Source organism: Lepidochelys kempii, chromosome 7 (assembly GCF_965140285.1).
Source record: "Lepidochelys kempii isolate rLepKem1 chromosome 7, rLepKem1.hap1, whole genome shotgun sequence".
Lineage (NCBI taxonomy): Eukaryota > Metazoa > Chordata > Testudines > Cheloniidae > Lepidochelys > Lepidochelys kempii.
The window spans coordinates 24542170-24565975 of NC_136386.1; the positions used below are offsets into that span (position 1 = coordinate 24542170).

A 23806-nucleotide genomic window follows, 5' to 3' on the forward strand; every position below is an offset into this window, starting at 1 on the left:
GAAATTAAAGCAAGAAAGCTTCTATACCAATTATTTATGTTAAAGATGAGAATTCAAAGTTCAAATTGTTTGAACTTTCTCTCCTTTCAGTCACTGAAAGGAGAGGAAAGATGGTCCAGTGGTTAAAGCACTAGCTAGCCTGGGACTAGGGAGACCTGGATTCAAGTCCCTATTCTGCCATAGACTTCCTTTGTGGCCTTGGGCAAGTCTCAGCCTTTCTGTATCTGTAAAAAATGGTTTCAGAATAGCAGCCATGTTAGTCTGTATTCACAAAAAGAAAAAGGAGTACTTGTGGCACCTTAGAGACGAACAAATTTATTTTTATGAAAGCTTATGCTCAAATAAATTTGTTCGTCTCTAAGGTGCCACAAGTACTCCTTTTCTTTTTGTAAAAAGTGGATAACTGCACTTCTCTACCTCACAGGGATGCTGTGGTGATAAATACATCAAAGATCGTGAGGCACTCAGATACTATGGTAATTGGGGCCAGATAAGTACATTAGGTAGATAGAAAGGTATTTTAAAGACAAATTTGACAACTAAAGGGATCTTTTTTCTACCCGAGTCAGCAAAATTACCCGTTTCAAAGAACACCTTCCCCTACCCCTAAATTCCAGTTTTTATTACCCTTTACATACAACCTGATCCAGCAATAGACTAGCAGTAGCTTTCTGTGTCAGAATTAAGACATTTAAAAAAAAAACAAATTATACCATCCAAAGCAGTTGCCACTAACAACAGTTTTGATAAAACAAAAGTCTATGTGGGTAATAAGACAGCTACATTTATCCTTCCTCACTCGAATGACTGGCAAGAATGTAAGGACTTTCTGAGTGCAACTGTAAATGCCACTGCTTCCTAGGAATTACCAGATATAGGTATCATAGTACATAATGTTGGACACAATTATAAGACATATCTGATGTTATAACATTTGCTTTATTACCCACCTCCATGAAAACACCACAATTCCTGTCTTCTCTAACCCAGTTCTATTTCCATTTAACAGGAGTGTAATTTCCCTGGCCCTCTTCTGGAGGTATGCCCAAAATACTTTTAAAAAATTCCCTAAGGTAACCTGAATAACTCTAGTATATTAATTCAGTTTGTGAGGAGATTATGAAACACAAACCTACAAAACAAAAACAAAAAAACCACTAATTTCACCAATGTGTAACAGTAAGCTGCTGCTGCCTGGAGCTTACCCATCGCCTCACCAAGTAGCCTTTTCAGATATTGAGAATACGAGCATCCAACTTGGTCTAAATCATTTTACACCTTGTTTCCTATACACATAAAATACCAAAGAGAAATGACTGAGTTCTATTTTTTAGTAAATCTATTTTTCCTCTTTAGTGAAACAAAACCAAGTTAGAGAGGTTACAGAGCTTTTCCTGCTCAGACAAGAACACATGCATCTGATCCATGCAGCTCTTGAGTTACATAATACCTGGAAAAATTAATTTCTTTTCCAAGAACATAACTGCCATAGTAACTAAAGACCCTAAATCTTGTATTCTAAACTACTTGAACTTCTTGGAAGAGGACCAAAAAAATCTGTTTGGGGCACTAGTTCCTAAAAATTCCATCCAAAAGATATGAAAAAAATAATCTTTTGACAAAGAAATGAAGTGTTTGGTTAAAGTACTGAACAGTTACATAATTTCAACTGAGAAATATCTCTACAAGAAAACTATTTTTAGAAGGATGATTTAAATGGCTGACTTCTGCAGGAGACTCATGAATGTATATATATAGAAACTAATGGTGTATATGAATGGCTAATTAGAGACAGTTTCAGTATAGAATATAAGATAACAGCTAGAACTCAGATCCACTGCTTAAGAAAACATTCAAGCTCTGAAAAATTTGGGAGTGGGCTACTTTCCAGTGGTTAAAACAGACTGAGAGGTTAATGTGAGTTCATGGTGTTGAAGTCTCCAGGACAATCAGCAGGGATCTCAAACAAGGAGCCTCTCTCTGAGATTAGCTTTTAATTTGTTTTTCATTTTTTTTATTCCCAACAAAAGTGACAGAATAGTTGCTACCATTTTTGAATATACAGCGTTGAGTGAATCTTTAATTCTACAATAAGCCAGTCCTGGTTAACGTTATACAAATTGCTAAACTTTGTAAATAAACGCTGCTATAGAAACATGTCCACTAAGTCAAAATAAATAAAATTCTATTAGATCTAATACTCATGATAAGCCACAGTGATCTCTGCAATTTTCACCTTTGGACAAAAAATAAATTCATGAATTCAAACTTAAGGGCTGTAAAACATGCTTTGGTATCAAGAGCTTCATTATGCTAATTAGTCATTTCCCCACAGGAAGATTTTTTATGAAGTTCTGTCCAACAGCTACATTGTTTTGACTAAGAATTTTTTCTTACTCATATTCAGTTCACAACCCCCTAATCCTAATGTTTTTCTTGCTCTTCCACATCTGGGTCTCAGCACATATTTTAAGGAGATAAATACTTTAAGTTTAGGAGAGGATTTTCAAAGGAGCCTAAGGGAATTAGGTGCCCAAATCCTACTCACTTCCAATGTGATTTGGATGCATAACTCCACAGGCTCCTTTGAAAATCCCAGCTTAAATTAAGTTTTTATAAATACATGTAAACCACAAGTGTTCTTTTATTGTAGAAAGACAAGTGACTGAAATCCATCAACACATAACCTAATAATGTGTGGCTTGTAATGAACAAGAGCAATATACATAGTTTTCTGCAGCCACTTGTCACATACAAAGGCAATTTAAAGAAAGGGGTATTCATGTCTCCTTTTTGTGATTAATTACAATTTAAAATAAAGGTTTCCTCATCCTCTAACACCTATTTCTGATGTATCATGGCAGAGTGAGCCTGCACTCCGATGAGCTATCCATAAGGTTCATGACTGGTTATGTACCAAGGGTGCACCTTAGAAACTATATTAAATGCATTTAAGGCAACAACCAGTGCTAAGCATGTCACCTTAGTGTAATACTGCTACCTACTCATACATTTTTAATGGAAATAGCAAATTGTTTAGAGGATACATCAGGTATCTGTTCCTGCCCTAAATTCAATTGCAAGTCAACAACAGTTTAACAAAGGCTCTTTTGGCAGCAGCACACATTGTTGTCCACAAAGGTACAACTTTCTTTGATTAAAGTCAGAAATTTCTGCCAAGGCTGTGACCAACCTCCTGTCCTCTCCCTTGAGCACGTACTGTATGCATTTTAAACTGTTGGTGTGTACAACATTTTAATGAGATTCTACAATTATGATAATGCACTCATAGCATTTTCTAATAGCTGTCTGAATATTTTTCAAAAATTTTTTTTGTTTGTTGACATTTAATTTTTTTCAAATGAAGAAAAAGGATCTGGTTTGATTTTTCAGCTTTCCCCCTCACCTTTCCCCTTGCCCCTTTTTTTTTTTTTTAAATAATTAAAAACTTTCCTCCTATTCAAACCCCTCTCCTCTCCTCCCCTTCCCCCGCACCCAGTGGGAAAAAAAGGGGAAAGTTTTTCTTGTAACAACTGCCCAACACACATACTTTTCCAGTTACATAAAAAGGGGGAAGGGATAAAGAGAAATTAAAAAGGGGGAGAAAGAATAAAAGTGAAATGAAAATTGGCTCAAATTTTTGCGCAAAAATAATTTCAACCATCCTTACTTTGATAAACTGCTCCAAGGCTGACATAAGATAAAAACTACAGTTTTGGCTTCCCAAACACTCTCCACCTTCAGGTAGCTTCCAGAAACACAGCTTTCTAAGGCCTTGTCTACACTACAGGGGGGGGATCCATCTAAGTTATGCAACTTCAGCTATGTGAATAACGTAGCTGAAGTCGACGTACTTAGATCTACTTACCGCGGGGTCCATACTACGCAATGTCAACTGGAGATGCTCTCCCGTCTACTCCCCTTGTGCTTCTCGTTCAGGTGGCGTATAGGAGTTGATGGGAGAGCCGCTAAATCAACCGCTGATGCATCAATTGCCACGCATTGAACCCCTGGTAAGTGTAAACAAGCCCTAAGTAAAAGCTCACTAGCAACTATAGTTAAACAAAGGTCTTATTTTTAAAAAGTAACATTTCCCCTTAAATGGGGAAAATTCAACAGTAGTTCAACAGTTAGTTGAGACCTGTGTTAGGAACCTCTTTCAAAGGTTACAAAAGCAATACAGGTTTCAGAGTAGCAGCCGTGTTAGTCTGTATTCGCAAAAAGAAAAGGAGTACTAGTGGCACCTTAGAGACTAACTAATTTATTTGAGCATAAGCTTTTGTGAGCTACAGCTCACTTCATCGGATGCATTCAGTGGAAAATACAGTGAGGAGATTTATATACACACAGAACATGAAAAAATGAGTGTTATCATACACACTGTAAGGAGAGTGATCACTTAAGATGAGCTATTACACCCCCTACCATTCCTCAGACATTCCTGTTAACTGCTGGAAATGGCCCACCTTGATTATCACTACAAAAGGTCCCCGTCCCTCCCCCCCCCCCCCCCCCGCACTGGTAATAGCTCATCTTAAGTGATCACTCTCCTTACAGTGTGTATGATAACACCCATTTTTTCATGTTCTGTGTGTATATAAATCTCCTCACTGTATTTTCCACTGAATGCATCCGATGAAGTGAGCTGTAGCTCACGAAAGCTTCTGCTCAAATAAATTGGTTAGTCTCTAATGTGCCACTAGTACTCTTTTTCAAAAACATCACAGTGAGCCATCAATATTTCAAAAAACAAGGATCCTCTTAAGAGCTTTCAAAATATAGTTGAATGCATAGGAAAACAGCTGCCCTGAGTCAACAGGAGTTGCATTTATTATGCATAACAGCCAGTGCACTGAAGTGGGGAGGGAGACCAATCTCTTATGAAATCTTTCCCAGCCACAGCAGATCAGATCAGGATAAATAGAGGCAGAATAGAAAAGGGCGTCTCGTAAGCAAAATTTCTTAATTAGTGATACTGTGCAATCTGACTGGAAAACATTTTTCTACGGTACTTGTCTCTTCTGTGATTCAAGTAAAATATAAAAGCAGGTGATGGTCTAATTCTTTCCCTGTCACAACCACAAAATTTTCTCTAATTAAATACTGTTCAATAATGAACTTTTCCAATCAAATTATATCAAGGTGGTCTTGTTTTTTCTTCTCTACAGCATTACTAATATGTATTACATACACAAAGCTTTATATTTGACTTATTCCACACTTTTCATCCTTTTGTGTTGAGAGGCTGGCTTTCCCGGGCACCATACATGGTCAATAACATATCCACCAGAATTGCCAAGAAGTTCACCTATTCTATTCTGTAAACTAGGTCATGAGATTCAAACAGCAATGTGAAACCACCTGAGTAGCAACCTGATGGTCCACAGTGGCAGGGCCCATCACCTGAACTCCAAAATGCACTTGAAAATAATTATTTTGTTATAATTAGCCCATCTGATGAGGGATGACCACATCAATATTATGCCTGTATGATGTGTTACTTTTTACCAGAAATATATCACAATAGCAATCAGCATTTCTGCACTACAAGCAAAGGTGGCGAAGTTTACTTTATTCAAACTGAGGGTCCAATAGGACTTCACGGGCAAAAAGCCATTGGCAGGACCCATCATCCACCCAAACAAGAACTGAAAATCCCTAGGAGGAAGTTGCTGACAGGCTACTTCCCTCTCCACAGCCAGGGGACAGCCATATCCAATAAGACATTCATGGCCTGGAATGAGACCAAGAATATGGATTCCGCCCCCGCAGATGATGCAGTTTTAGTGTTTATGTGTAAGGGCATTTTGACAGAAGAAATGCTAATTTCAGCTAGAGGTCAGTCTTGAATAGGAACATGATTTTACCTTTTAATTTTAACTTTCTGAGCAAATTGTGCATAGTTCTCTTTAATTTATTTCATTTACACGTCTACTCGATATTCTGGGAAAGCACCTCTTGGCTCTTAGAAGCTTTTTAAAGTAAAAAGGATAAACTGCTTCAAAGTTATTTAAACCCTCAATAAAACTGTACATTCATCTACAGAGTTCTCTAAAGGAGAATATTATGACACCATGAATTTTGGGAACAATAATCCTCAAAATAATATTTTCTACGTTTCCCCTCTTCTATACAGGAGAATTTCATGTTTTTCACTAGATTCACCTCCTGGCATTTTAAACATCTGCACATAAGGTTACCAAACATAAATCAGCTCTAATAAGAACAGCAAATTTTTTACACAATTTATTTAATTACCCCCTGAATAATTTGCATAAGCGCAGATCAGTGACTCAGATTAAGTTTTATTTTAAAGAGCTATAGTACTGCTATCATTCTGCTTAGCTCCCACTTGGGAGTGCAAATTAAAACTGACCCTCCTCTGGTCCAATTCTAAAACTGCGATTAGCAGAATTGCATCATCTCTTGTAGCTTTGCCATGCCCACTATGAATAGAAAAAGGCAGATTTAAACTGACTCACTAAATTGAGACCACAGGCCAGATATGAACTGGGTGAAAAGTTTTGAGAACACTATCAATGAAAATTAAATTCCCCAAGGCTTGAAGCTTGAAAAGAATCCAGCATTACTAACATGGTTTGCAGATTACTTATTTCTGTATGAGCATCATGAACTGAGGTAAAAATTTGTCCCTATTGAAGGCAATGATTTAAATGGGATTAGGATTTCACCATAGATTTTTGTTTTAATTTGCAGGATTACATTCTCACATGCATGCAGACAAACAAATTATTGAAACGATGTTGGCTGGAAGAGATCAAATATTTTCCATGTTCAAGATTACAGGTTATTTTCAGGTTTCAGAGTAGCAGCCGTGTTAGTCTATATTCACAAAAGAAAAGGAGTACTTGTGGCACCTTAGAGACTAACAAATTTATTTGAGCATAAGCTTTCGTGAGCCACAACTTCAGAAGACCTATGACTATCTTAATTACTCTGTCTGGCTTTAATTCCCTCTATATTCTGTTAAGAAGAGTTTTACATGCATGGAAACAAGAACAAGGTAAGCAATCTAGCAAGTGCAAGTTGAAACCAGCAGGCACAGCCTGTCTATAAAAGTCTACAGGATCACATTCACAGCAAGGGAAGGACGACAGGTCTAATATCTGCTCTCTGGAATCCAGTGTACACATAAATGACATCTAAGTAGAAGATAGTAGTCTATTCTCAAAGTAAACAAGTCATTCCATCCGTGTATAAAGTCATGTTTACGCTGAACTGATATTCGAATACATAAACATTAATCAATCCAAAACCATACCAATCAGCAGATTTCTCAAAGTAGTAGTGAAATGCCAAATCAGGGGTTCTCCAACCTTTTCACTCAAAATGAACACGTCTAACTCTGCACAGATCTGCACAACCCAAGAGATTTTCAACATTTGAATTACCTTTTTAATGCTTTCAAATGGTTTTGATTACAAGACATACTGAGTCCAATGCCTATGTCAGGAGGAGAAAGAGACAACTATATGGCTAAAACAAAAAAGCAATGCAGACATAAAACAGTACAAACCCAATACAAGTGACCTTAAATTTACATCACCAGCTTTCTCAAAACAGGGTTCCAAGTACCAACTATCACTTACTCTAGGATAAACATAAATCTTGGAAAATGCAACTTTCTTCAATCAAATCTCCTAACAGTTTCAAGGTGAAAAACTGGGCCAGTGCCTTTTTTGGGTTCTTTATGATGTGTAATAAAGGCCTGAAAGGGTTCGTTTGTTTTTTATTTATTTCATGTCTTTATTTTTCCAAGTTTGCTGGTTTCTTCCTGTTTGTTTTACACTTTAGAAATTCAGGCCTTTCCTACCCTTGAAGACTATGACTGACTGAAGATCTAGTGAAATGATAATCATCACAAAAAGATTCAAAGTGGGGGAACTGAGGTAAAAAATAGGAGGGGGAGCATTTTTTTGTAAAACACAACACAAAGACAGGCATATATTCAGTTTTTTAAACATCCTTTGCAAGTTACCTTTAACAAGGAATCAGACAACAGGAACTACTTGTTTAAAAAGCTTCCCACTTTTTAAATAAAGAAACAATAGTATCTACTAATGCTAGTAGCATCAGACAATATAGGTTACCCTTAGTTTGATGACTTTGCTTTCTTCACAGGTTTGAGTCCTAGACCATGTCTACACAAGAAAAGTGCACCAGTGTAAACTTAGGCTTAGTCTACACTGCCACTTTACAGCGCTGAAACTTTCTCGCTCAGGGGTGTGAAAAAAATGTAAAGTGGCAGCGTAGACAGTGCACCCTCGTGGGGATGGGTTTTTACAGCAGTGGGAGAGCTCTCTCCCAGCACTGGTGCTGAGACTACACAGCCATGTTAAAGTGCTGCCACAGCAACGCTTCAACTTTGGTAGTGAAGACATACCCTCAAGGTGTGATGTTAAACGACTGTAAATCCCTGCATAGACACGCTTGTTTAGGTTTAAGAGTACCTTATTTCAATTTAGCTTAAACTAAACCGACCTAAGCCTGGTTTAAACCAAAATAGGAATATAGCCTTTGTCACCAATTCAACTAAATCAGTTTAAAATAACAACTTACGTTAAACTGATGCAACTTTCTCATATAGACACGGCCTCAGAAAACATAAAACAAGCAGGTAAGCAGTTTGTCAGCAATAGTATTTCTCACCTTTGTACCCAGGAGCTGTGTTAATCTGATTGATGTCATAATGAAAATCTGTGACCACAATACCGTCTAAATATCTCAAATAGAGCATAGACGATTTACTGTACATTTGGAACTGATACAAACACAAAACAGGAGCAATTGCTAAAAGAAAGTCCTTTTTTTCAAACGAGCATGAAACAGAGATTCACCCACACTTCCTGAAAAACCTCAGATGCTGTAAAAGCTTTCTGCATCATACTACTGCATAGCTACTTAAGTATTCTGGTCAAGTTCCTCTATGTATAATGAAAACAGACTAAAATTGAACATAGGAAAAATGACAAATTCTAGTTGGTAGAAGGCTTAATAAAGCTAAAAAGTTAAATATCCTGGATATTTTTAGCAATGTAAATGTGGTGGTGGTGGAGGAAGCTTATTTTTTAAAAGTCTGATTTTAATCATTATATATGCTATATAGGCTGGTTCTCAGTCATGTGAGCCACAGAATGAGACTGAGGACTGTATAAAAGAGATTGCAATAGGAGACATTGCTCTAAGGAAGAAGAAAAGTCCTAATAGCTCAATTTTTAAAAAGTTCTTAAAACCCATTTAATCAGCATACACAGCACTTGACAAAAAAAGGTTCTCTGACAAATGTATAGTCTAAACACAAGATCAGGAGAGGGCGTATGCTAGGATTATTAATGATGAGAATGGGCTGTTTAAAGAGGAAGGATTTAAAAGAGAGAAGATATCTCGCAAGAGAGACCATTCATTATGGAGTCATCACAACAGAAATGCTCAAAGCAGAGAGCATACAAAGGAGATGAAGACAAGTAAAACTGACTATATAGTCTATATCTATATCTACACCACAGGTCATGACCCATAGCGTAGATGCACCCCTACAATCATGGAAGCAGTTTTTCCATTGCTGTAGGAACTCCACCTCCCCAAGTGATGATAGTGAGGTCAACGGAAGCATTCTTCCTTTGATTTAACTGCATTTACACAAGGAATTAGGTCAACATAGCTACAGCACTCTTGGGGGTGGACCTTTTACACCCACAGGTATGTTGAGCTAAATTTTAAGTATAGACCAGACGCAACCTAAAAGAATTGGGATGAGGGCAGGAAGTGGAAAGTTAGCTAGGAGGAAGTTAGAGCAGAGAGGGAAGATGATGTAAGGCCCTGAAGATGAGGCAAAGGAACTTGTATTTGAAGTGGCAAATCAGGAAACCAATAAGCAGCATGAGAAGAAGCAGAATTTTGGACAGAGTGGATGACAGGCAAGGAGGCCAGAGGAGAGACTGAGATGCTCCATATTAGCTAAAAAGCTACCTAAAAATCTATGTAACCACTATTATAATGTATCTACTTCTTCCATCTACCAGACTACAAGCAGCAAATCTTGTGTCGCTGTCTTATAAAAAATTTAAACTGCCTGGTCTTTTCTCTTTAACCAAAATGACTCTTTTGTGTGTTATATCCTGACCATGAAGAAATTGAGACTGGAAGAAAAATCAGTGTCAGTCTACTGAACAGACCTGAACTTTCCAGCTTGAAATGCAGACTAGCACAAAATGACAACTGTTTTATTTCTTTGAGCATAAGCTTTTGTGGGCTAAAACCCACTTCATCAGATGCATGGAGTGGAAAATACAGTCTCTACTGTATTTTCTACTCCATGCATCTGATGAAGTGGGTTTTAGCCCACAAAAGCTTATGCCCAAATAAATTTGTTTGTCTCTAAAGTGCCACAAGGACTCCTCGTTGTTTTTGCTGATACAGACTAACACGGCTACCACTCTGAAACCTACTTTATTTCTGTGAAAGGATGAACTTTCCTCTATTCAGATAACTGGCTCTGAAGGCCATTACTGATTTGAATAGCACTTTTTAAAATAAAAAATTAAACAATATGAACAAACATGCTTTACTAGCTTGTGCAGTTTTGATGCTTCTTAAGCTAGAAGTTCTTAAGGTCTTTTAGCTTATTAAATAAAGATAAATGTAGTAAACATCTAGGATAATAATCCATCTACATCTATTTACAAAGCAAGAGTACTGCCCACATCCATTCTGAGGATTAGTGTTATCACATTAGATCCACCCCAATCTTTCTAACACAACTAGACATACTCATGACATAAAAACCCATTGCTGCACGAAACAGGAAGTTAAAAAAAAACTTAAGTGGTTAAGCCGTCAACTCAATGCCTCCAGAGACACGTAGCTAGCACCTGACTACAGACATTTAATAGGGTTTTAATTTTAGCAAACCTTGTTTTCTTCCGCTTTCAAGATGTGTAGTGAATTTTAAATCACTGTCTGGCAAACAAAAGTGGTACCTAGCTCCCAAAGCACATTACAATAGATGTCCACTGGTGTTAAACATATCGTGCTGTCTCTTGATAATTGTATTTTTGTAACAGAATAGGACAGAGGGACCAATTTTTAAACGAAGAAAAATGAAGTGCTTTTCCTCTATTAACAAAAATTCCCTGACAAAAAATTCTGATGAGATGTTTCTAACTAAAATCTGTAATATACATCTAATCATACCTTAAAACTATTAACAGAAAAATTATTGTAATTAAGTGGTTATATCGTGTATTTTACAGATGGTTCCTGCATAGTTACAAAAATACATTAACCTTGAACAGAAAACAGCAAGCCAGATGAAGGAATTCCAGTACAAAGGAAAAATCCTCTTCCCCTGCAATGGAAAATTTTAATCTCTTCAAGCAGGTTGCAGAGATGCTTAGCAGGACTTGGGTTGCCTAGATACCAATCACACCCTTTTGCCAATAGAGACAAACTAACCATCAGCAAATGAAACAACGGACAAGTGAATGAACTAAATTAGTGGGATTTTTATTCCATTGTTCCTCTGCACATGAACGAAAAAATCACACAGCCTAACCTGGAAAGGGCCAGTTTGTTTAAAATTGATTTAGCGCAAACTCATCAAATGTAATGGAAAAATACTGATAAACTCTAGCCACAATAATCAACAGGAACACAATAGTCATTAGTCTCAAATCACCTTGGCTCTGAAGCACAAGACTGTTTTGCTCCTACCCTAACATTATGAACAGAACAACAGGTAGTATAACGTCAATCTCCTAAACTGTATTCCTAACTCAGAATTAAAGAAAATAGTAGAATTACCAAGGCAGCACTTTTAACAGCATTGCAACAAAGAATGAATTACCATTTAAATATTGCTATATTCTAACCTTTTGATCAGATAATTGAATTTTGTGAGCATATTCTTAGCTACAGAACAAGTTATACGTGAGAGAAAGCAATAAAAATCAAATGCAGATGATGAACTTCACTATCAATTCTCACAATCTCCTGAAAATATTTAATTTATATCTTGGCTTAATGTTAAAGATTGCAACTAATTACAATGGACTACAACTAAATGAAACAAAAACTGTATCTTCAGACCTTGTGTACACCAAGATGTTTTTCCTAAAATTTCCCATGATAGCTACCAAGTCCATTTCACTGTTATAAGCTAAACTAAGATGCTATGATTTCGGACACTGTGTATTCTAGACCTGTTCTTACCAAGGTTAGATGAAACAGTGGTTAAAATGCTTGTGGGAAAGCACTGGGCCCATTAATACTCCCACTGCTGCTACCACAAGTGTAGGTGAACCAGTGGCAACAAAATGGAGGTAGTGTGTTCTAGCAGACAGACAGACCATAAGATGGTGATTCAGGATACCATTCCGAGCTCTGCCACTACCTGTCTGTGACACTGGGCAAACCACTTCACCTTTCTGTGCCTCCACTTCCCCTCCCACCACTTGTATTTAACTCTTCAAGACAGGGTGAACATCCTATGTTACATGTAAGAACTATCACAATTTGGACCCCAGTCTTGGCCGGATCCTCTAGATGCTAACGTAGTATTAACATAGATGTGGCCTTACAGAAAACTGGCCTGTTTAAATAAATGGTCTACTTGCCTATATGAAATCACCATCATAACTTAAAAGTTATTTGGGTGTTTAATATTCGTTTCCAATAAATTTCTGCAACTCACTTCTTTCTGTACAAGCCTTGTCTTACTTATCCTAGTCACTAATGTTGTCTACACATATTTTTGTTCCTAAATATAATGGTGTAAAAAATATTTTAAAAACCTGTAAAAAACAGCCAATACTATTATTTAACTTGCCCTTCTAGATATGAAATCCCTTTGGGGCTCCTATGTCCTAGTTAAATTAGTTTTTTTTTTTGGGTTAAAATGACTACACATTTTCCTTCTGTGTATTCACAGAACAGTAACATTTCTGACATTTGCTGCCCATGCCCCTTCAACCAATATACCAAGGCTATCTCAGACAAACGCTTTTGCTTCTTTTTTTAAGTTACATTTACTGGGCAGAGGAAGATACAAAAATAAGGAGGTACAACAGCAAGGTCTAGGCATAGGGGCCTTAGTGGGACGCTCACGTCTCACCCCAGCTGCTGGAATTCTTTTTAGAGTGGTGCTCCTCAACCCTGCTCAAGGGTCTCCATCTACCTAATAAGATTCTAGGACTGTCATTCTGAGAGTCACACTGAAGCTCAGAATATCTGTTGAGTCAGTGTGAAGTGATGGAACAGCTACAGGCATGGCTGAGAGCTCCTTTTGTTTAGATTTTCACCAGGTTTAATCATCACTGGAATTCACGGACTGCTACATCCAATTTTCAAGTCCACAAACTTTTTGACTTTATGAATTACACCCATAAGACAAAATGGGCTTTCAAAACCTCTAGCACATGGGTGTCTTATAAATTTGAAATTCTCCTCTCCACTGGTGTGGGAGGAAATTGTGTTACCCATCATATGTATTCCTAACCAGTTTCCAACTTTAATACTTCCAAAATATAACAAAGCAAGATACACAGAAGTAACATATATATGTTTGACTTTAAAGCGGCAACATATTCAATTTAAATAACTTTGTAAATGGGGTGAGAACTAAATTATATGAAACAAAAATGCCCATACATTTTATATGAGTATATAAGAGTGGACTCAGTTCAAAGATCCTCTTTTTAGTTTCTCTTTTTAAGCTTCAAATTCAGCACACAACTCCCACATATTCCTAGCAGCAGCTCTCCAGTGGGTTTATAGCTACATAATTGCTGAATAAGATCAATCAAGTTTCAAAATCAAACGGTGTCTGAAGCTTTCTAAACTAAAAAATATCTTATGCCCACGTTAATTTTAATCTCCTGAGCCAAACACTACCTCTTATGTTCAATGTTTGTCGTAAGAAAAAGGCACCAAAAAAGCCTCCTGCCTCTTTAGAGAAGTTCTCCTCAAAGCTTTTCTGGACTATTTAAAGGATAAGAACACAAGATTCGTTTATTAAAATACTGGTTTTGAAATAACCGTGGAATATATTTGGTTGCTGTATCAAAGAAAAAGAAGAAAGCCCATCACTATATGTGTTTCCACAGTATGCATCCGATGAAGTGAGCTGTAGCTCACGCTCAAATAAATTGGTTAGTCTCTAAGGTGCCACAAGTACTCCTTTTCTTTTTGCGAATACAGACTAACATGGCTGTTACTCTGAAACCCATCACTATATGGTGATTCAGTGTATGACTACACTAGAGAAGAAAGGTGTACTTTAACATGTGTTAGGTAACAGGTTATTTCTTTCTAGAGAATGCAAGGCCCAAAACAGGATGGTTTGGGACAACTACAACAGGAGTTTATTTTGGCAGCAATGTTAATACAACAGAAACCACATTTTACAAAACCTCACTTAATCCAAAATGCCTTTTTGTCCCTGTGCCTGAGAACATTATCACATGCACACTCAATTTTATTAGCCCTTGATTTTACAAAACATTTGCAGAACAGGGTTTCTACTGCATGCAGTGTAGTACTTTGGAACTATGATTAACAAACATTTATTGAATCAAGAAGTGTTTCCTTATACAAGAAATGTAATTACCTTATTTCCATTTCTGTAATTTTCAGTGATTTTGGAGCAAATACTAAATTTAATTTGTATCCACTATACCGTACCAAAAAAAAAAACAACCCAGCCCTTCTCCCCCCACTATCTAAGCAGGTAAGCAACACTGTTTTAAAATGGGTAAAGAACACTGAATAAGGAATGGAAAACTATCCACTTTTACTCTTACTATAAAACTACCCTTTGTAAAACTCTGGTTTTGTTGCCTCAGAAGTTCTGGCTACCTCACTATTTGAGGACATCCAGAAACTAGCACCAAATTTCTGAACACTTGTTTGGGAGAGAAGGAAAGGGAGAGAAGAGAAATGCTCTCCTTAAGGAACATGATGCTCGGGTGCTAGAAGTGCTCCCACCACCCCACAGTTATAAATTCCTCCCGAGCCCCTACAGAGAAAAATGCAATAACTGAGTGGAACCCGGTGCAACATGAAGCCAGTCCGCACGCAAAGAAACAGAGGCACACGAGCACCTCTTTGAGGGACGTGGAAGTGGGACCCCTGTGCGTGCATCAGCCAAACACAACGACGGGGCAGCCCCATGCTTCTGCGTATGCCTGGCACGGCACCAACGCCGGCCGCACGAGGGGAAGTCGGGAGCGGAGCGGGGGGGAAAACTAGGCAGCGGGATACAAAGCCTACTGGGGATTTCCGCGTCCCACGGGGAGGCAGGACCTGGACGGCCCCCAGCAGTGATGCAGGGCTCTGCGGACCCGGACCCCAAAAGCCCAGACCAGCCCGACCGGGAGAGGGGGAAGCGAGGAGGAGGAGGGGGAGGGGACAGGGATCCAGTTAGCTTAGCTGGCCCGGCTCGGAGCCGGGTCCCCATGGGAGGAACGTAACCTCCACAGGCCGGCCCCGCTTACGCAGGCTACCGAGCGGTTCGCCAGCGCCTCCGGGTCCGGGCGGGTCGGGCGCGGCCGCCCGAACCGCTGTAGCGACTGGGAGGGGCTGGGCCCAGGAGCCGGGCGGGCGGGGGGGGGAGACTCAGGACCACAGGAGCCGAGGGGAGCTGCCGGAAAGGGGGTGGAAAGGATCGGTGGGGCCCGAAGGAGGCGGGAGAGACAGGTTACCTGAGTATCAGATCCCCGCGGCCAGCCGCTTCGCCTCTTTTGTTTCTCTGAAGCCAAAATGGCGGCGCCGAGGAGGACAGCCCCCGGCGGCCTGCCCCCCCCCCCTCTGTCCCCCGCCGTCCCATTGGCTCGGCGGAGGCAGCTGCCCGCTGATTGGGTGCCCGCGAGAGGCATTGTTGCTAGGGCCACCTGGCTGAGCCGAGGGGAGGGGGAAGAGCTGGGGGAAGCTGGGCTTTGAGCGGGCTAGCAGGGAGATGCCGCCGCAGCGTGCCCCGGTGGGCAATGGATGTGGCTAGCCAGCCCCCCGCTTTGGTTTCCGCTCGCTTGCTCCGCTTCTAGCTCCCACGTTGTACATAACGGTGAGGTGCAGTACCCAGCACTCCAGCCTGCGCTGTCACAACGCTCACAGGGCCCTGGGCCTTTGTGCTACAATCCCCCAGCAGGTGCAAGTGTTCCTGTCTCCACCGCCCCTCTGAGAGCCCATCTGCAGCCGGCTGAAGCAGAAGCTGGAACAGGGTCATACAGAACACGTAAAGATGATCTTACTTTCTAGTCCCACTTTTGCTCCTGTTATGTTGGTAAAATCCCATCTCATTCCTCCTAAACCTTTAGGGAACATTGATTCCTGTTCTCCCTCCTCAGATCCTTACTGTGACTCAACCTGGGTGATCACCCTATTGTAAAACGTGCCCTAGGCCTAATGCTTTTTGAAGTCACAACGATGGGGCCCAACTGCAACCCCATTAATGAACCTATGGCAGTAGAGCTGCCATCCTGGAAAGAATATAAAAACCAAATAAAAATAATAAGGTTTCAGAGTAGCAGCCGTGTTAGTCTGTCTTCGCAAAAAGAAAAGGAGGACTTGTGGCACCTTAGAGACTAACCAATTCTACAGCTACAGCTCACGAAAGCTGATGCTCAAATAAATTGGTTAGTCTCTAAGGTGCCACAAGTCCTCCTTTTCTTTTTGCGAAAAATAATAAGATTATTGCAGTTCAGTTTAGTAAGCAACAGACTCCCTCTGCCATCTGTTTAGTTTAGGGCTGTCAATTAATCGCAGTTAATGCCTGCAATTAATGCAAAACAAATGGATTAACTGTGACTATTTTTAAAATCTAATTAGTTTTAATCACACTATTAACCAATAATAGAATACCAATTTTGTATTCTGTGTTGTAATTGAAATCAATATATTTGAAAATGCAGAAAAAATCCAAAAATAGTTTTAATAAATTTAAATGAGTATTTTATTGTTTAATAGTGTGATTAAAACTGTGATGAATCACAACTATTTTTTTACTCATGATTAATTGGGATTTTTTTTTAATTGTTAGCCCTAATGTAGTCATGGGATCAGACATGTCCACATAGGTATAAATAACTAGCATTTTATGCTAATTTTAAATACATAAAAGGTCAGGATGCTAAAAGTGGTAAAAACCACTGTGAGTTCGTCTCACACAGCACCCAGTAAAGAAATCTGTACCAAAAGCAATGCTTAGACCTTTTATAGCATCCCTAGATATCAGATGCTGTGGCACTGCTGTGACCAGCCGGAGCATGCTATGGAATGGCACGCATCTCACCTCCCACATTTGACCTGTGAATTCCTATCTCAAGCATACAACAAAGAGCAAATGTTCCTTAGTGGCTATCTATTTGGAAATATGCAGTGTCACTTCACAAATGAGGTCTACAGGCGAGGGATCTTTCAGCTGTATCTGTTTTAAAAGCACCATCCACACAGGCAGCACGATATAAATAATAATTATAGGCCTTGGGTTCTTTTAACCTCAAATACATCCCCCCTCCTTTTTTTTTAATGTTGCAGCAATAGTGAGATTAGCTCAAGGGCTTCTGTTAAGAGTCTCCAGAGTTGTCTGTTTGGAAACTAGCAGATTATCTTCAGTAGAAGCCCTTGGCTCTGGAATTTGCTTTCCCAAGACTGGTGACTTTTGTTGGATGCTTTAAGATTCTATTATAAATTCTGTTCTCTCAGGACTTTGCCTGGGATGGGTGGCTGTGGAGTATGACCATAGCTTGTTAGATTGGCAGTTTCTCATTGTGGCCAACATTTTTTTTAGTAAATTGTGCATATTTTAGTTACTAAAAGAAAAGGAGTACTTGTGGCACCTTAGAGGCTAACCAATTTATTTGAGCATAAGCTTTCGTGAGCTACAGCTCACTTCATCGGATGCTGTAGCTCACGAAAGCTTATGCTCAAATAAATTGGTTAGTCTCTAAGGTGCCACAACTACTCCTTTTCTTTTTGCAAATACAAACTAACACGGCTGTTACTCTGAAACCTATTTTAGTTACTGTTCACGTGGGCAGGGGTGCGCTAGAAATCATGGAATTGCCCCAAAGTGCATGACTGATTTGTGTTTACTTGTCACTGGGTGGTTGATGCAGAAGTGCAGCCCTTTGAGCCCATTGCCTATGTGTGATGATTGTTATACTTCCAGGGGGGTGAGTATATTATCATATTATTAATGGCAGTATTAGGTTTCCTCACACCTTGTTCCTGATTGCACTTCTCTCTGCCCTTCTTACGTAGATGCTTGTGAGCAGAGTTCAGGTATAGAGGTCCCTTAGATGCCATAACCCATCTAGTTTTCCTATGATCAGTTTCCCTGATACAGTTTATGACTGTACTAAGATGTTGACACCAGGCCTCATTTGGCAGGTGCAATATTGTGTCTCACCTCTCAGTCCCCACACTTCCCTTCATTGCTGTATTGCTCTCATGTTCCTTTTCTAAACAGCTGCCTCCTTCTCCAAGTCCCCTTGCACCTCTCAGCTCTGTCATTAGCTAATGACTTGGTTACATTTTGAGACATGGATCCAGTATCAGTGCCTTAGTTACTTGGCCCTGCATGTGACCCCACTGGATCGATCCTTTGGTAGCTTGGCACTCCAGGTGACCCCATAATTCTTATTTTGAACACTCACCCTGGGCTCTTTCTTGTCATTGTATACAAGACATTTAGCTCTATACGAAGGCAAGAGCTCCAGGAAAATGATTTTCTTGCCCAAACAAGGGAGATGCACCTTGTACACAGCATTAGCACTGAGGCATTTTATTGATCCAGACAATCTTAAAAGTGTCTGCTTCTCGGAGTGGCACACTCACAAAACAAACCATATTTTGCTTCTGCAAACACCTACCTTTTCTTTGAGAGCTGGTGAAAAGTGCCAGATTGACAGTTGTGGAAACGAAAGACTCTTCAGTTCACCCACAGAACTGATACAGTATGGGAGCTGCAAAGCAAGCTTCTTGTTTCCCCACTGTGCCTCATCTATGATCCAAAGGGAAAATCCTCTAACAGGAAGTTCATGCACATTCAGTGTTTGGCTTCTCTGCTGAGACTGTCAACAAAAGGCAGGTTTCAGAGTAACAGCCGTGTTAGTCTGCATTCGCAAAAAGAAAAGGAGTACTTGTGGCACCTTAGAGACTAACCAATGTATTTGAGCATAAGCTTTCGTGAGCTACAGCTCACTTCATCGGATGCAAGTGAGCTGTAGCTCACGAAAGCTTATGCTCAAATACATTGGTTAGTCTCTAAGGTGCCACAAGTACTCCTTTTCTTTTAACAAAAGGCAGCATCATGCTAATGGGGGGTCTTATAGCACATAAAATCAAGGCATTACAACCCACTCCCTTTATATACAGCAGTAAAGACCTATCAGATGAGGATAGATTCAGTTCACTATCTGAAGGTTATTTTTGCCACAGTCAGGGCAAATAGCTATGCTGTTGTAAAACCTCTTCCATCATTGTAGGAGCTCCACCTCCCCAAGCAACAGTAGCTAGGTTGATGGACCACAGGGATTAGGTTATGGTGCTCAGAGCTGTGAATTTACCCTGAAACACTGTAGCTATGTCCAGTGCTTAATTTGTGCCAGGGCTGAGCCCCAGCACCTCTGGGCTTGCTTGGCAGTTCATAGTCCCGGCACCTCTGGGCTTGCTGCATCAGTTATGAAAATAAAAAAATTGCTTGAGCTGTGGCACCTAATTGCTCTTTCATTACAAATTAAGCACTGGCCCTGCCAACCTAACCTTTAAGTGTAGACCAGACCTTAGGTTTAAAGCCTTTTTTAAAATGAAATCTGAGATTCTGCAACACAAGATGGCAGCCTTAATAAAATACATGGACCTGCTCACCAAATCAATGTTGTTATGGTGCTTTCCTAATCATGTGATCCTCCCTGTCTCCCAAAAACCCTTATTCTAGCTACAGGGTGTGGCTAGCACAACATTCATGGTGATTTGCTCTCTGGGGCTTGGATTGATGCACATTGTGTTGTTTTCCAAACAAATTCTTCTTAGATATGAGAGGGTTAATTGGGCTGTGTTTGATTCACTACACAAAAGGAGCACAGCACATGTTTTAGTCACCAGGACAGATTGACAGTGCCATGCTGTCAAGAAGAGCTCTGTGTAGCTCGAAAGCTTGTCTTTCACCAATAGAAGTTGGGTCACTAAAAAGATACTACCTCACCTACCTTGTCTCTCTAATGTGCTGTAAAGAGGCAGTTTAGAATGGAGTGTGGTAGAAATGCACTCAAGTCTATTCTCAACCCTGGCAGAGTCATGAAATAATAATTATAACAAAACCACTGGAAAAAGAATAATGACTGAAAGACTAATTTCTCTTCAAATCAGAAGCAAAGACAGCTGCCTGGGCAATGACAACCTAATGAATGAGTTGTGGATGGTGCACATCAGGCCTTTGTTTACTGGGATTTCTCTAAAGCTGCAGAAGTGGGTGGGCAGACAGCTGCCATTTTAATGAGGTAGGGCATGGAGGAATCACAGGTGAATCATTTCTGCCAGGAGCTGTAATTAATGGATAATATGTACTCCACTCTAAGCTCATTTTAATTGTGGCGATCAGATCTAGGGAATCACTAATAAATCCATAATGTGCAATTTAAGAGTTTATTTTGTCAGCTATGATCCAGAAAAGCTTGGAGGCCTCAAGTCTACACCGCTTTTGAAGGCGGTTATAGAAAGACTGGCTGACTGAGCAGAGTACTGAACTATGGAGCCTTGGTTCTCTTGCTCACTAATTAATATCAAGCTGTAAGAGGAAATGTCCTCAGTTTTAGGGTGCCTCCTCATGCCTGGATGCAGCATTGCAGGGAACTTCACCTTTTGTACCCCTCCCTGTCCTGGTGGCCACTTCCTTGGCTGTGATAGCCAGTCCCTGCTGGTGTCTTCCCCTGACTCCCTTCCTGGGTTTTCTGTGGCTCAGCCTTCCAGCCAAATCAGGTTAACAGTTCACTCTCCTTCCAGAGTAACAAAAGATCCAGTTTAACGTCTAAATCAAATGCCCAAACTAATAGATCTTCTACTGCTCTCAGACGCCACTAAAGTTCTTTGCTTCGTGGCCCCTTCTCCTGGACCTGCAGAGTTTCTCTTATCTTGCTTCTTCCCCAGCTGGATTCCCCTACTATTTCCCTTCACCAGGGACTCTGCTGGAGGATCTCCTTATTCCTTTTAGGCCCTATCTCAGGGCTTCCCTTCCACTTGATCTTACTCTACTCCAGTGGATGACTCAGCCTGACTTCCTCAAGCTCTTCCCAGAGAGCATGGCTCCTTATTCCTCCAGCCAGAGTTTTCCTTTATCTGCTGAGTTCCCAGCTCTATTTAAGTAGCACACTCCCTGCTTCACCACCAGACTTGGGATCATTCTTTCTAATTAAGTCCCCTTATACCAAAATAGGGTAACTAATTAGCCCTTATGTTGCCAGCTCAAGACTGAGGCTGAGGGATAGCTTCTAAAGAGACAAGGTGGATGAGGTGATCTCTTTTACTGGACCAACTTCCATTGGATAGCTGCTAAGGCATAGGAAGGCTGAGCCCAGATTGCCTGAAGGACCAGCCAGCCCATGACACCAACCCAGCCTGCTCATATGTGAAAGTCTTTGTGTGCCTCAGTTCCCCATCTGTAAAATGGGGAGAATACAACTTCCTTTCTCCAAATTTTGTCTATTTATGACGCAAGCTTTTTAAGGGAGGGATTTTCTCTTACTGAGTGTTTGTACAATGCCTGTCACAGTGTTGGCCCAAGGTGCTACTATAATATGAAGAATAATTACATATAAAAATGTGTTAAAAGAACATTATTTAGATTGCAAAGTCAAGCACACACCAAAGTTAGGAAATGTCAGAATTAAGTGTCTCATGCATCTTAATTCAACCCCCCTCTGTACAAGGGTAGTCTTCAGCTCCATGATTGCACACTATTTCTGCCCCAGGATCCTTGCCTCATTAAATAACATTCTTTTAACATAGGGTTTTTGTTTGTTTTATGGAATTTCCTAGGGCATTTTTCTTAAACTAAAAAGATAAAAACAAATTCTGTTATTGCAACTGTAGCAACTCCCCAGCCTGCATCAACTAGTAGGGCGTGAACCCTGAACCTTCAGCACAACTTGAACAAGACTAGCTACATTAGCTGGGCAGCAGAAGAAGACTATTATACCGGGTGGAAAGGGTGGTCATGGGGAGCCCAGCCTGGTGCTTGTTGTCCCGCTCCCCACCCCCTAGTGTAAGGGGAGCTCCTTCCGCATGTGGTGTCCCGGGGAGAGGGGAGGATGGGACACATGCTGGTAGGCAAGGGGAACCTGATCTGGTTCTCTCTACTTGAAGGAAGCTATCTGCTCCTAGGGGTCCCAGTACCAGGTGCGCTGCTGCTTGGGCCAGTGCATGCGCTCAATCTTAGGATTTTGTCCACATGAGGAAACTGACTTCCAAAGCAAAATAATTAGAGTGAAATAAAATCATTTTTATTCCAAAATACAATATTTATATGGACAGTTATACTGGTGTAACTACAGTGGTGTAATTATGCTGCTATAATTCTGCCATTCAGTTTCCCCAGGTACACAAGCCCTTAGATTAGAATGCATGCTGCCAACATTTTACTGCCAACACAAGCAACAGAAGGGAAATAGTGATTTTCAGAAGTTTCTGTTCAGATTTGATTGAAAGAGAATTTGGTAGGAGAAAAAAAAAGCACCTATCTGGCCCATGGCAAACAATGGAGGTGTTGACAGAAGGCAATTTCCTGCAATATCTTGGATAAAACTTACTGAATTAAGTTAAACATTATTGAATTAACTTTAATATCATTGGGGTCCACTGTATTAAAAATGCAAGTGTTTGTGTACTGTTGTAGGATTGAATGTAATTTTTCCAGGAGACTGACTAATGTAAACCTTGGGGAAATGTTAGAAACTTCAGAGAACTGTTTGGGACAATACATGTAAAGTAGTTGGGAAGCCTCTTGAAACTACACCCTGGAGGGGAAAAAAACCTTGTCTACTCACCTAGCTCCTGAAGATTCCAGATCGGAGACTCCTGACCTATACAAAGGATTGACTAAACTTTTCCTGAGTGTGTTAGTTCTGAGCTAAGGCTGTTATGAACTTGTGATCACAGAAGAGACCCCTTTGTGGGATTTGAAGGACCAATCACCTCCCAGAGCCCATGTTGGAATTGGGGTGATCTCTGGTAAGCTTATTAGCATGCATATAGGTTCTTATATTGTTTTTGATGTTTCTCTGTAATGCTTTTACCTTTGTAGTCCAGTGGGTTTGCTTGCCTCTATTCTATTCTCTGCTTTACATTATATTCTGCTTTATTATATTCAGCAGTAATGCAAGGAACCTACAGGCTTGTATCCTGCAAGACATTGGCTTCAGCAGTTAGCATGAGACTTGAGGCCTACGAACTTTGGCATAGATAAACTTAGGTAAATCATAAGTTTTGGGAAACTGGAAGTAGAGTGTAGGAAGGAATTTTGTCCATAATGACATCAGTCAACCACAGAGCATGAACTAACACCAGCTTCTGGAAGTTTTTGGAAGGAACATCCGACCGCAAGAGTGCCATGGCAACGAATTGACGTAAATGATAATGGGGTGAAATCATAAATACATTAACCTATAGAAGGACATTGGTAAGGGGAAGAAATACTACTAAGAAAGAGAGGAGAAACCACTACTGAATATGCATTCGACATGGTAACGTCAGCGTAACATATTATAAAAGTGGCATCCCAGCCTGGGGGCAGTAG

The 23806-nt window shown here is 40.1% G+C and overlaps 1 protein-coding gene across 5 annotated transcripts in view; it reads right to left on the reverse strand.

The window, feature by feature from the left end:
- IP6K2 (inositol hexakisphosphate kinase 2) overlaps positions 1 to 23806 on the reverse strand; it is an 80238-nt gene that overhangs the window by 17718 nt on the left and 38714 nt on the right. The window contains exons 1-2 of one of the 5 annotated variants that reach the window (XM_073351431.2): positions 15720 to 15797; positions 3869 to 4010 (exon numbers count right to left, since the gene is read on the reverse strand). The exons of 2 other annotated variants lie outside the window; for them this stretch is intronic. The gene's annotated coding sequence lies outside the window, so the exon portion shown is untranslated. Of the gene's footprint in view, positions 1 to 3868; positions 4011 to 15719; positions 15819 to 18887; positions 18911 to 23806 lie in introns of those variants that run through there. 2 more of the 5 variants (XM_073351432.2, XM_073351430.2) reach the window with 2 other exon arrangements.